Source organism: Wyeomyia smithii, chromosome 3 (assembly GCF_029784165.1).
Source record: "Wyeomyia smithii strain HCP4-BCI-WySm-NY-G18 chromosome 3, ASM2978416v1, whole genome shotgun sequence".
Taxonomy (NCBI): Eukaryota; Metazoa; Arthropoda; class Insecta; order Diptera; family Culicidae; genus Wyeomyia; species Wyeomyia smithii.
The window spans coordinates 23,339,948-23,352,300 of NC_073696.1; the positions used below are offsets into that span (position 1 = coordinate 23,339,948).

The 12,353-nt window shown below is 40.0% G+C and overlaps 1 protein-coding gene and 1 pseudogene across 11 annotated transcripts in view; one reads left to right on the plus strand and one right to left on the minus strand.

Moving 5' to 3' along the window:
* Positions 1-2,317: 2,317 nt before the first annotated feature.
* The window catches only part of LOC129731256 (protein turtle), a 116,997-nt gene continuing 106,961 nt past the window's right edge, over positions 2,318-12,353 (plus strand). For 3 of the 11 annotated variants that reach the window (XR_008728988.1, XR_008728987.1, XM_055691111.1), the window contains exon 1: positions 11,143-12,305. The gene's annotated coding sequence lies outside the window, so the exon portion shown is untranslated. Of the gene's footprint in view, positions 2,471-10,583; positions 12,306-12,353 lie in introns of those variants that run through there. The other 8 variants (XM_055691103.1, XM_055691104.1, XM_055691106.1 and 5 more) reach the window with 8 other exon arrangements.
* LOC129733506 (U6 spliceosomal RNA) lies at positions 6,468-6,524 on the minus strand (annotated as a pseudogene).

Here is a 12,353-nt window from a genome sequence, read left to right on the forward strand (position 1 = left end):
TCGTAGCCTCGCAATTGTCTTGTTCACTGACGGTTGGCTGCAGAGTCTGTGTCGGATAAACGGTCAAGTTCCAAAGGAATGTAGCATCTGAGCTTTGCTTATCATGTTCAAGGTAGACGATGAATATTATGCCTTGTGAATCCCAAAATATTCTGCCCAAGATTTTACCGACTGATTTTTGAGTTTTTCGGCAGTTGTACTCTTACCACGCGAAAGCCAGATAGGACTTACGAGTATAATGGTGGATCCTTGTTTTATCCTTTGTCAGCGTCACAAATAGCCCCAAAAATTCCCTCCTGTTGCGCGAGACTCTTCAATTCTTGGAATTTGAAGGGACACTGAATCACCAATTCAAAAGCCACAGGTATTTGGACCATTTTTACTCATGCATCATTTTTCTATAAGGATACTCATAATTGTAAATTAAATTTGCAAAGAAACTTTTTGGTTTTTTTTTGTCATAAATCATTTGTGATAGGTTACGTTCGAGATGCTCTTCAAAATACAAAATACATAAGCTTCAAAAATCCTGAATTTTCTTAAGTAGTCCGATATTCAAGCTGTTTTCACGACTTAGAACTGGTTTGTCTGTACACTGGAGAGCTTGTTATCAAATTCAGATATTTTTCGGGTGAAACTGTTTTTGATGAGCTTGGAAAACCAATCCGTTATATTTCGCCAGTTGGTTACATAGTATGTTTTCATATAAAATTTTACTTAGATAAATCGCCTAGCTACAAATCGATGTATGGGTATGAGGTGAGACCATCATCATCATCGTAGCACGCATTAGCGCTTGGCTAGAAACAAGTTCGTTTCAAAACAGCAAACAAAGAAAGTTTAATCATCTTAAGCACAACATCGGGTGCGAAATCCCATTGCTCGTTTTTACTTCGTGTCAACCAGGGTTGATATTTGTTGACACTCTTGAGTGAAAGTGAAAAAAAGCATCCATAAACGTTATTTTTTTACAATCCTTTCAGAGTTCTCCCTTCCCGCTTTTTGCATGGAAGTGAACTGTCAAAACACCTCATTATATTTCATGCGATGAAAGCAAGACAACAAAATCAGTTTATCAGTTAACGAAGATTGTCAAGGCATCGGTCAGTGTCAGTGAAAAAGTGTTTCGGTGAGGTTCACTTTGGTTGAGTGGTCTGTTTGTTTTTCTTTTTCGCTTTGAAGTGAAGATCATTTGGTTGGATTTGTCGTCAAATTTTATTTCTTAACCGTAAACGATGCGCGCGATCTATTTCATCTGAGTATAACTGCACTTTTTTAGGACGAAAATCTAGTGTATCTGAAAGACTGCTGCGATCATTGGAAGTGAAAATTGAAAATGACTGGCTGTAATTTTCAAAGAATTTTGCTGGGGAAAATGACTTTTATCAGCACTGGTGTCGACACGAACAAATGGAGACGCGATATATTTTTCATCCCGTGTCAAGATAATCTCACGCACGGCACTACACGATTAGCTTTTCGTCATAAAGTCTCAAGCAAAATCGGAGCGCCACAAAATCGCTCTGACCATAACATAACGGTTCCGATCTTCAAAGTCATTCGTTCTGTTTTTTTTTCTCTTGTTTCGTTTCGTTTCGTTTCCTCTCACGTGCAGCTTTCAATGATGATCGCCAAAACAAGCTTTTCGGTCATCCGGCGTTCGCGCATACACCGGTCACAGCCCTCTCTCCGACCGACGACGGGCCTCCAACCGAATTGTTGGCTTTGTTCGACGTAAACACAAACGGCTTTATCCCAGTTTTTCACTCTCTCTCCCTCTTAGTTAGAGGTTCGTCGGTTGCATGCCATTCCTGTGCAGCGATCGCCGTTCGAAGGTATTTTCATGATCGAGCGGAGCACCCTCAGCATGACCCCACCTTTCTTACCGGACAATACAAATCGACAAACCGTCAGAAGTGGCGCACTGCAGTGCGCACTGTTGCGTTTAAGCCGTCGTTGACCGTCCGTTGGTTCGAGGCGCGAGTTTCTTCCAGGGCTTCCAGCACTTAGTTGCGAAAAAACAGAAATCAATACGAGGCGAGAATAAATCCAGCAAACCGCCATCTCGCCTCCGCAGCCGGATCGATCGATTGTTGTTGTCACAGCCAGCAGCCGCAGCCAAAAAACCAGTTTTGCGCCCCAAACACATCCCAAACGGCCAGGGCTTGCTGCGCAACAACGAACGGCATGCTGCTGCTGCCTTGCATGTTAGAAGAGGTGAGAGACCGTAACAACACAAGAAGCACTGCGGCCTACTGCGAGAGAATTGACGGGTTTTTTCTTTTATATTTTCTGTCGGTTTGGACCAAGCTTTCCAGCCGAAGAGGGCAAGGTGTGTTAGAAGAGTGTAGAATACCTACGGAACTGGTGGTCAGCGACATCTGGCTCCGTCAAAGTGGCTTACTTTTGGGTGGTTTCCGGAGTGCAAAGTGCGTAAAGTGTATCCCAGGGGTGTGTGCGGCTGTTAGAGGTAAAATTGGCCCCGTCGGAAGTGGAAATTGCAGGAAATTTGGTGATAGAATTTCGACTTTTTTTGGCCCCAACATTCTTCGTTTGGCCTGCCAGAGAGAGCGTACAACTTTCGGGGAGCTCAGCCGAGAGATGAGAAAAATCTTTGCACATATTTTTGCGCAACGGTGTGTTAGTGGGTGCTGCTGCCTGAAGAACATCTATCTTGCTCGGTTCGGTGTGTTGTTTGCGGGCTCTGGCCTAGCCTGTAAAGCAGCGTGTGGGCTTTCGCGCTCTCGCCGTTCTGTGTTGCTGTGTGATGCTATGCTGTGCCTGCGGGTCGTGGTTCGTGAGCTTTTGGCGACGGTGTGAAGAGCGGCGTTCTCTTCTGCCCATCGCTGTGTGGGCTTTAAATTGGATATATGTTGAGGAATGAGAGAGAGGGAGAGGAAAATCGATAGCCCAGCACTCCAGTCCAGTAGCGTGAGCAGAGAGTGCCGTGTGTGATGGATGGATGCGACGCAGTGCTGCCAGCAGCGGTCGACCAGTCGACTAGAGGCTAGAGAGGAAGGGATGATAAGAAATGCATCGGTGTGCGGTAAACATAAACATGAATTCTTTATGCGGTGGCGAAAAGCTTTGACGAATTTTCGGTTTTATCGGAAGAAAGTAGTGCAGGCAAAAATGTTCTCGGTTTGAGTTATTTCTGTGAAGCATAGAGTAATTGAAATGGAACGCTGACTATCAGTTGAAATATATTTGTTCATGTATGAGTGTCGTGTAAAGTGGATTGTTTGTCAGGAGAACTGCAGCTAGTGAATAATCAGAATTTAGAATATTCCTGAGTCAGTATGGAAATTTAAAAAGTGGATAAAATTGCATCATGAATTACAGGCGGTTGCACAGTTGCCTGGTTTTATCAATAGTCGTTTGAGTGAAAAATTAACAGTATGCAGACTACACTGATTCAAATGTTGTTCATAAATTTATTTAATATAAAGTTCAAACTCACCGAAAATACCACTAACTTTGAAATCGGAAGATGTTCTTTTTTATCAATAATTTTGAGGGTTCGGTGCAACCGAAAAGGATATTTTGCAAACCCGAGCTAAGATATTATTGAATCACTGGTCGACAAAATGAAAAAAAAAAATCCATTCCAAAAGCTCAAACCGAAAAAAATGAAAGATTATAGCTATTCAACCGTTCCTATGACTTTTGGTGCCCCTAGCCACTACTAAAACGCGTCAACTTACGTGAGATTGTCGTTTAGAAATTGCTCGCTGGGTTCGTCGCTTTAACGTTATGTTTACGAGGAAACTCATTTAAGTCTCTGGAAAAAAAAAACGGTAATGGTTATAGGTACGCCGAAAATTCACAGGATAGGTTGAATAACTACAATCTTCCTTTTTTCCGGTTTGAGCTTTCAGAGTGCACCTGTGTTGACCAGTGCTTAAGCAATCACGATAGAAAAAGAAATTTTGCTTTTTTTTTTGGTTAAGGAATTACATGAAAAAAATTGAAAACAACCATTGTTCGCTTAGAATTACTCACTTTTAAGAATATTTGAGCCGAATTCGACAGTCCATTAATTCAATAATAGTTTCGTTTAATTTTCGAAATGTTGACGAGTACTTTTTATCAGGAAAGGGTTGAGTCAGGCCAGTTGAACTCCCCATTGAAAGTATTGTTTTTCCTCAAAAAACATTCATTTTTGGATTTTCTAAATCGCAATTAAAATTATCCCGAATACGTAGGCTACCAGAAAGTTGATTCATATGAGTTTAATGATTTGAAATGCCTACTAGAGTCATATAACATTTCTTAAACACGATTATTCTTGGAAAAGTTGAAATTGAAAATATGCCTCAAAATTTAATCTTCAAGATAGTTTTTGGTATCCCATTATCGTAATACGATTATTCTTATAATTTGAAATAATATTGGGTAGTTTTTATTCATTTTTACTATGAACGTTTATGTACTATGAGCTAATTTTGGTAATGACGAAAGTGACGCTTATAAAATAATTCAATTTGTATACGTTAGCTGTTTTCTATAGATAGTTGTTCCCACAATTGATAATATTCCGTCTGTATGTTTCATCTGTGGCTGCAAGATGCTTTCAAAGACCAAAAACAAAAGATGCTTCTAAAGTCAAAAATAGGCCAAGAATGATCCCAAGTTGAGATCATAATAGCGAAGAAACGTTCCTAAAGGCCAGAAAAAACTTAAACAAAGAATTTCCCCAAATTAAGCTCAGAATGGCGGAATCAGAATAATCCCAAACTAAGATCAGAACAGTCAAAATTAAATGATCTAAAATTTTGGTTAGATTGACGTAAACGCGCTTGTGAAAGCCAGCAAAGGCCAAAACAGAAGATGTTTTTGAATCAAGCTAATGACGAGACTAAAGAAGTTATTCCAAATAAAGTTTAGAATGCAATAGTTTTTTCTTTGATTCCGAATTGGGGTCGAAAGATGAAATATGCTTTCCTTTTTTTATGGGAGAAGATGTTTTGTGATGAAGTAATTATTCACTAATATTTATTTAGAATTTATGTTGTTTTTTCTGCCACAAACGGTGACATATCAACACTAGTACATATATTTTAATTTTTCATTTCATTAATAAATTGTAATTGCTTCCGCAGTTAAGTGAATATAATTGTAGCAGAATTGTAAACCTACTTGTCAAGAAAAAAAAAACGAATTGAAAATTAAACTTTAGCCTAATCTTACACCCATCTTACTGACTATAAAGTGAGCTAATCGTTGTAATTGAGAAACTTATTGATAATTTGGTTTGACATATTTTCCTATGTTTCCACATTAGTGAGCCTGTGTAGTTCATTCGTGCTAAACTAGCGAGGACGCTTCAATATCATTTTCAGAAGTTTGTTCTGAATCCGTTGAAGCATCTTCTTTCTGGTTGTACAATAACTTGTCCAGATGGGGACTGCATATAACATTGCTGGTCTAAATATTTGTTTGTAAATTAACAGTTTATTCTTGAGACAAAGTCTACGATGTCTGTTGATAAGAGGATACAAACATTTTATATATTTATTGCACTTTGTTTGGATATTCTCAGTGTGCTCCTTGAAGGTAAGATTTTTATCATAATTTTTTTTCCCTTGTAGAAGACTGAACCACTGCGACCATTGTTTGATCTATTGTGGTATGCTTCACCTTACTCTAAGTGCGTACGAGCAGGTACATTACTATTTGGCGATTGATGTCCTTGCTACATTGCACATTTATCCCAGTTGAGCAACGCACTTGTATGAAGTTTATTACCTCACCAGAACTTTCTCTCCAAATTTCGGTAGGTTCTATGTGTCCCTTACCGAGGATACGCAATCTGCGTTGTATTAATACTCGGCATTCGCAGAGTAGATGTTCTGAAGTTTCGCTTTCGATGCCACACAGGCGACATTTATCATCATCAAGTTTGCCTATCTTCATGAGATGATACTTACTCGGACAGTGCCCTGTAATAGGACCTGTGAATGTCCTCAAGTCTTTCTTATTTAATCTGAGCAGCACGAGGCTCTTTTCGCGATTTGGCTCTATGAATCTTTTCGATTCTCGTAATCCACTTATGACATCCCAGTTTGCTTTGATGGTCGCTTTTTCCCATTCACCGAGTTCAGCTTTTAGAGCGCTCGGGGAGATTCCACAGAAAGGTTCTGGGCCAACAAAGTTAGTAGATGACCCTTGTCTGGCTAGTAAGTCGGCCTTCTCGTTTCCTTCGATTCCACAATGACCAAGAACCCAGTATAAGTTCACTTGGTTTTTCATAGCTAACTTTCGGAGCGACAGGATGCATTCCCACACTAGTTTAGAGTGGCAGAAAAGAGAATTCAGGGCTTTAAGAGCTGCCTGACTATCACAGATAATGCGAATATATTGGGTGTCGATAATTTCTTTCCAGACACGTATTCGTGCATTCTATTATCGCGTATATTTCCGCCTGGAATACTGTTGGCCAGTGTCCCATGGGAAAAAAATTATTAATGCTAATCTTCTCTGTATCGTTCCAATTTTAGTATATGTCCAGCCGAAGCTAGGACAAGATTTTTATCATAAATTAGCCCTAAATATTTAACTTGGTCCGACCAAGTTAAGATTGCACCGTTCATCTTAACAACATGCTTATTGGTGGGTTCGAGAAAAGAAACTCTTGGTTTATGAGGAAAAATAATCAATTGTGTTTTTGATGCATTAGGAGAAATCTTCCATTTCTGCAAATATGAAGAAAATATATCTACACATTTTTGCAGCCTACTGCATATGACACGAAGGCTTTTTCCCTGTTACTGAAATGCTTGTGTAGCCACAAAACAGATATTTTTCACATCCTGGTGGTATATCAGGAAGATCAGAAGTAAAAATATTATATAAGACTGGGCCCAACATACTTCCTTGAGGTACACCAGCTCTAACAGGAAAAAAAACAGGCTTTCCTTTTACCTACTACCATTCTACTGTCGGAATTTGACTTCATCAAATTTGCCTAGCTTCTCGAAATGAAACCTACTCGGACCCTATGCGTAGACCTGGGAATGTCTTTAGGTCTTTCTTATTGATTGGCTCTATGAATCTTTTCGGTTGTCGCAATCCACTTATAACATCCCAGTTAGCATGAACGACGCCTTTTCACATTCACTGAGTTCAGCTTTTACAGCGCTTGGTGGTACTTCACAAAATGGTCTTGGATCAACAAAATTAGTGGATGATCCTCGCCTAACTAGTGAGCAAGTCCACGCTATTTCGCAAATCGATTCTGATCGACCATTTCCGCTTTTCGCTGAAACTTTGCACAGTTGTTTCCAGTTGATAAGAGGTCATTCTTTGCTGTCACTTCTTCATGTAGACTCACGACTGCTGTTTCAAAAGGGCCTATCCAAAAATGTGACTGATGAATGAAATATTTTGTATCAGAAAAACGACTTGTTTGATTGAAATGGTGTCTTTAGCAAAGTTGTAGGTAATAAAATTGCAATTCTAAAAAAATATATATACACCGTAAATTTTTTTTTAAATTGTCACAAAATCTACAATATCTCAAAAAGTACCTTTTTTAAAAATCTAATTTTTTTCACATTGAAAACGGTAATATTTATTACTATCTGACAAAATTTGATGATGGTAAAATAAAAAACAAAAAGTTATGGACGTTTAAATATTTTGTCATTTTCACTCAGAATTTTTTTTTTGGGTGTTTTTTCTGTTACTGTTATGAATTATCGCTAAGAGCATATTTGGTCTAGAAAAAAAAATTTTACGGTGTATATATTTTTTTAGAATTGCAATTTTATTACCTACAACTTTGCCGAAGACACCATTTCAATCAAACAAGTCGTTTTTCTGAAAGTCGTGAAGAAAGCATCCATGAGCGTTATTTTTTACAATCCTTTCAGAGTTCTCCTATCCCGCTTTTTGCATGGAAGTGAACTGTCAAAACACCTCATTATATTTCATGCGATGGAAGCAAGACAACAAAATCAGTTTATAAGTTAACGAAGATTGTCAAGGCATCGGTCAGTGTCAGTGAAAAAGTGTTTCGGTAAGGTTCATTTTGGTTGAGAGGACTGTTTGTTTTTTTTTCGCTTTGAAGTGAAGATCATTTGGTTAGATTTGTCGTCAAATTTTATTCCGTAACCGTGAAAAATGCGCGCGATCTATTTCATCTGAGCATAACAGCACGTTACTAGGACGAAAATCTAGTGTATCTGAAAGAGTGCTGCGATCATTGGAAGTGAAAATTGAAAATGATTGGCTGTAATTTTCGAAGAATTTTGCTGGGGAAAATGACTTTTATCAGCACTGGTCGTGAGTCTACATGAAGAACTCATTATCAACTGGGAACAACTGTGCAAAGTTTCAGCGAAATAGGAAAGGACATCCTAAAAAAAATATGTATTTTTATTTATTTTTTATGGAATGCCTCTAGTGTTTTAGTATTCTCATTTCCTTCGATTCCATAGAGACTAGGAACTCAGTATAAATAGGTTTCAGGGCGATAGGACGCATTTCCACATTAGATTGCCGAGCATGTACTCAGTAGTTTATGTTTCCAATTGGCTTAAACGACATTCTGTTGAGTGACCGGTCAATAGACCGGAAGTGAGATCCGGAATTTTCCTCCACTCGGTTTGGTAAATCTTTTGGCTTGTCTTAATGTACCCATGGCGTTCCAGCTTTATTCTACCATGACCGTTTCCCAAATTCTAAATTCAGTCCTCCAGAGCACATTCAGAGTCTCCATAAAATGGTTCCGGGCCAAATCGATTTTATGCTGATACTTCTCTTGCTGTAACTTCGTTCCTACTTGCATTGGCATTAAAGAAAGAACGCATTCCTACACTAGTCTTGATTTACATGTAAATGTTTGAAGTGCACTAAGAGCTGTTTAACTGTTAGATATGCAGATTTTTTCAAATCTTCTTTTCCTTGTTACAAATATTCAAACATCCAATAATGACAAATATTCACACATCCAATAATGACACGAACTTCTACTTGAAAAACCATTTTTTTATTCCTGAGAAACGTTGATCTTTTGTGATATCACCCGGGTGTTTGCTGTATTCCGCTATGATGATGATATGATTTTTCACCTGTCCTTTTTACGTTTCGACTCCGAGCCTCGCTGTCTTCAACCAATGTTAGCGCTAACCATGCTTGTCTTTTCTCCTCAGAAAACCTCTAGAGTGCAGGAGAACACCTTGCACTGCGGAAACAACTGCCGTCACACTAAAGAGCAAATCAACGCTCATGCTAGAAGAGAGCGACAAACGATTTTCATCTGTTGAGCTACCTGAACGCACTGCGGTGAAATCTGAAATCTCTCTCTTGCGAGACAATGAACTATGGTGTACTTTCTCACACGTGTGGACATCACGCACAATAATTACACTGCAGAGCTATCTGCAGTGCGTTTCACAGTGAGCATGGCAGAAGAGGAAAAGAGATTGGCAGAAAAAAAATAGTTTGCGTTGCTCGTGCCGGTCAAATTTACTCTGGTGGAATTCGTTTTCGCAGTGTAGCTACACGAGGACTATATTTTTGCCCGGTAGGTTTTTTTTCACCTTCCGGACTACTCGTCAGTGGACACTGTTGTGTACTTCTGCGTTTTCTCTGTATAGTGATTCACCCCTCTTGTTTCTAGCAGATGTGGGGTGAGCTGGAAGTGTGTTTGTCTCTCTGTAAGCTGGTTAAGACACTTTGGAGTGGAGAAAGAAACAGTGTGGTGAAAGCATTTGCTACACGCAGGCACATACTGGAAGGGAAGTGCGCGGTGAATTTTTTCTCCGCTCTTTCCACATACTCAGGAGAATGACAAGCATGCCCCTAAACCATGTCCGATTGAGCTGAAATTTGGCACAGATGATTTTTTGGACTAATAAACAAAATGTACATGGTCGGTTTAAGAAATTTGACATGACCCTTTTTGCTGCCACCCTACTGCATACCCATAGAACGTCTGTAGCTTGAGTATTTCAGTTTAGTTTCTGGTCAAGTATGATTTCGAAATATTCGGCTTCAGTGGATAGCTTTTTTTAAAAAAAAAAAACAAAAAAGCTGGATGTTCCCATACGGGATGTAGCACCAAGACATTGCTTTTGCAATGTAGTATTGGCAGTAGCAGAGTGAGCAGATTTTAGGTATTATCCAAACAAATTGAATTGCTTGCAGACTGTGAACCTGAAAGTGGACTTGTGTCCACTTGTGGACTTGGCTTTTCCAGGAGAAGGTCACAGAAGATCCGTGCCTTTTTTTCGAGGAAATTTGTTGGACGTAAGTCCTTTTAAGTTCTCGTTTTTTCTTGTAGTTTCGGATGTCATGACGCGTTTTAGTATTTCACACGGTTTCGATATTTATTTTCAAAGTTTTGTCTGCGCATAGGATGCGAAGCATTCGAATTTATTTCGATCTTCCGGCGTCGGGCTTTTGTTAAGTCCTCTAGAGAACTTGTTTGTCAAAATTTCTTCACGGTTATGAATACTGCAGACTTTGAACACTTCATGATTTTTACCAATACGTGCAATGATAACTAATCAGAGTACTATTTGGGTAGAATTACACTGGTAAACACAGGTTTTGCCCTAGAGCTCAAACTGAAAAGATGAAAGATTATAGTTTTTAACCATTTAGAATTTTAGTTTAGTATAGTATTGTCATTTCAATCATTTTTGTTAGTTTCGATAAATTCTTCTTCGATTCAAGCACACAATTTAAAATGCCCAGCCACGCAAATTGCATCTAACCGTTATCGCATGGTCGCAATTCTTTCGTCCATCGGTGTTTTGTCGGTTGGTGAAGCCAAACAACCATTGCAATTCTCTCACCTTTGACTGCGAACCGATACTACAAGGTGCAAACCTACATACTGCAATAACATCACATCACAACTTGCGAACGCTTTATCCAATCTTACGCTCAACATTTTCTCTCTCTCTCTCTGATTCTCTCATACACTCACACATCCCAAAATTATGTTGTGCTGCTTAACATAGACGGCCCGCTTGGTTGAAAGCATAAAGCATCACATCACCCAACGGCAACCCCCTGAGAACTCTGAGTTCAGTACTTACACACACACACAAACTCTCACGTACGCACAAGCATACCGCATACGATTGCAAACCGTCGGTCGGTCGAAGCAGCCTTTGAGCGGCCCTGCGGATGTTCTCTCGCCACAGTCGCTCGCCTACTTTTCCACTGGATTCTCGGTTTTTCGGTTCTGCTCCGTGGCTCACTTTGGCTGTGTTCCCCACATCAAAACGGGTGTGTTAGCATATTAACTGCTGACTTTGGTTCCTCTGCAGCAGCGAATGAAAATAGTGAAGAAAAAAGGTGTTATATTAGTAGCCAACGGGTGCCGCACACACCTTCTGGAGCAGCAGCAGTAGTGATAGCAGCAGTCCTCCACGGTGGGGCCCAATCTGGATCGATCCTGGAACGGGCGTGTGTTCTCTGGAGGGTTTTCGTGGTGCTGCTTCGCGAACTAGCAGGCTGAAACACTTCGGGGTGGTTTCCGTTTTTGACAATGCTAGAAAGAGGAGAGGAAAATCTAGATTTCAACTTTCTTTTCGTGTCCTTTGCAGCAGGTTCCAACGAATGAAATCCGCAGGATTGCAGCAGTGAAGAAGTTACATGTGGTGAAGATTGATTAGTTTGATCGTTAGTTTATCGGTGCACAGAAGTGGGGTGGAAAATTCAGACGTGAAAAATCGAAAATCAAGCGAATAAAAAAGAACATTATTGAGTTGGAAAAAAGTCTGAAGTGAAAATACACACATTCACACACACGTATACACGTACATACGGGAGTCCTGGCAGCAGTAGCAGCAATCGCTAGTGTGGAAGAGAAAAGGCCAACACACAGCACAGCACAGCGAGAGACGCAATCCGAGAAGTGCAGAAAAGGATTACACGTTTTTTTGTGCTCATTTTCATTCTCCCTTCTCACTCACTCACTCAATCTCTCTCTCGGTGGTCGGCCGCGGTTCGTCCCTATTTTCCATTGCGATATTGGCAATTTGTGGCAGCATCAGAGCAGGCAGTGTGGTAGTGTGTAGTGTGGTATAGTAGGCTGGTTTCAAGCAGCAGCAGCAGGATTACTCAACATAATACAAAAACCGCCTGGCGAAGAATCTCGTGGAGTGTGTCAAGTGCGAGCATCCTCCTGTCGGTTTCTCGGTAGCTCTCGTGTGCTCGCGTATTCTCTGTGGTTCCGTAGGGAGTGAAGAAACGAAAAACAGAAACGCAAGGATTTAAAATTCACACGGCAATCTCACGAGCACCAAATAGGCAACAAAATCGGTTCGGGCGTTACTACTGCAAAGGTAAGTGTGGAAGCATAATTTGAATTGACTTATTTTTCTGCCAGCAAC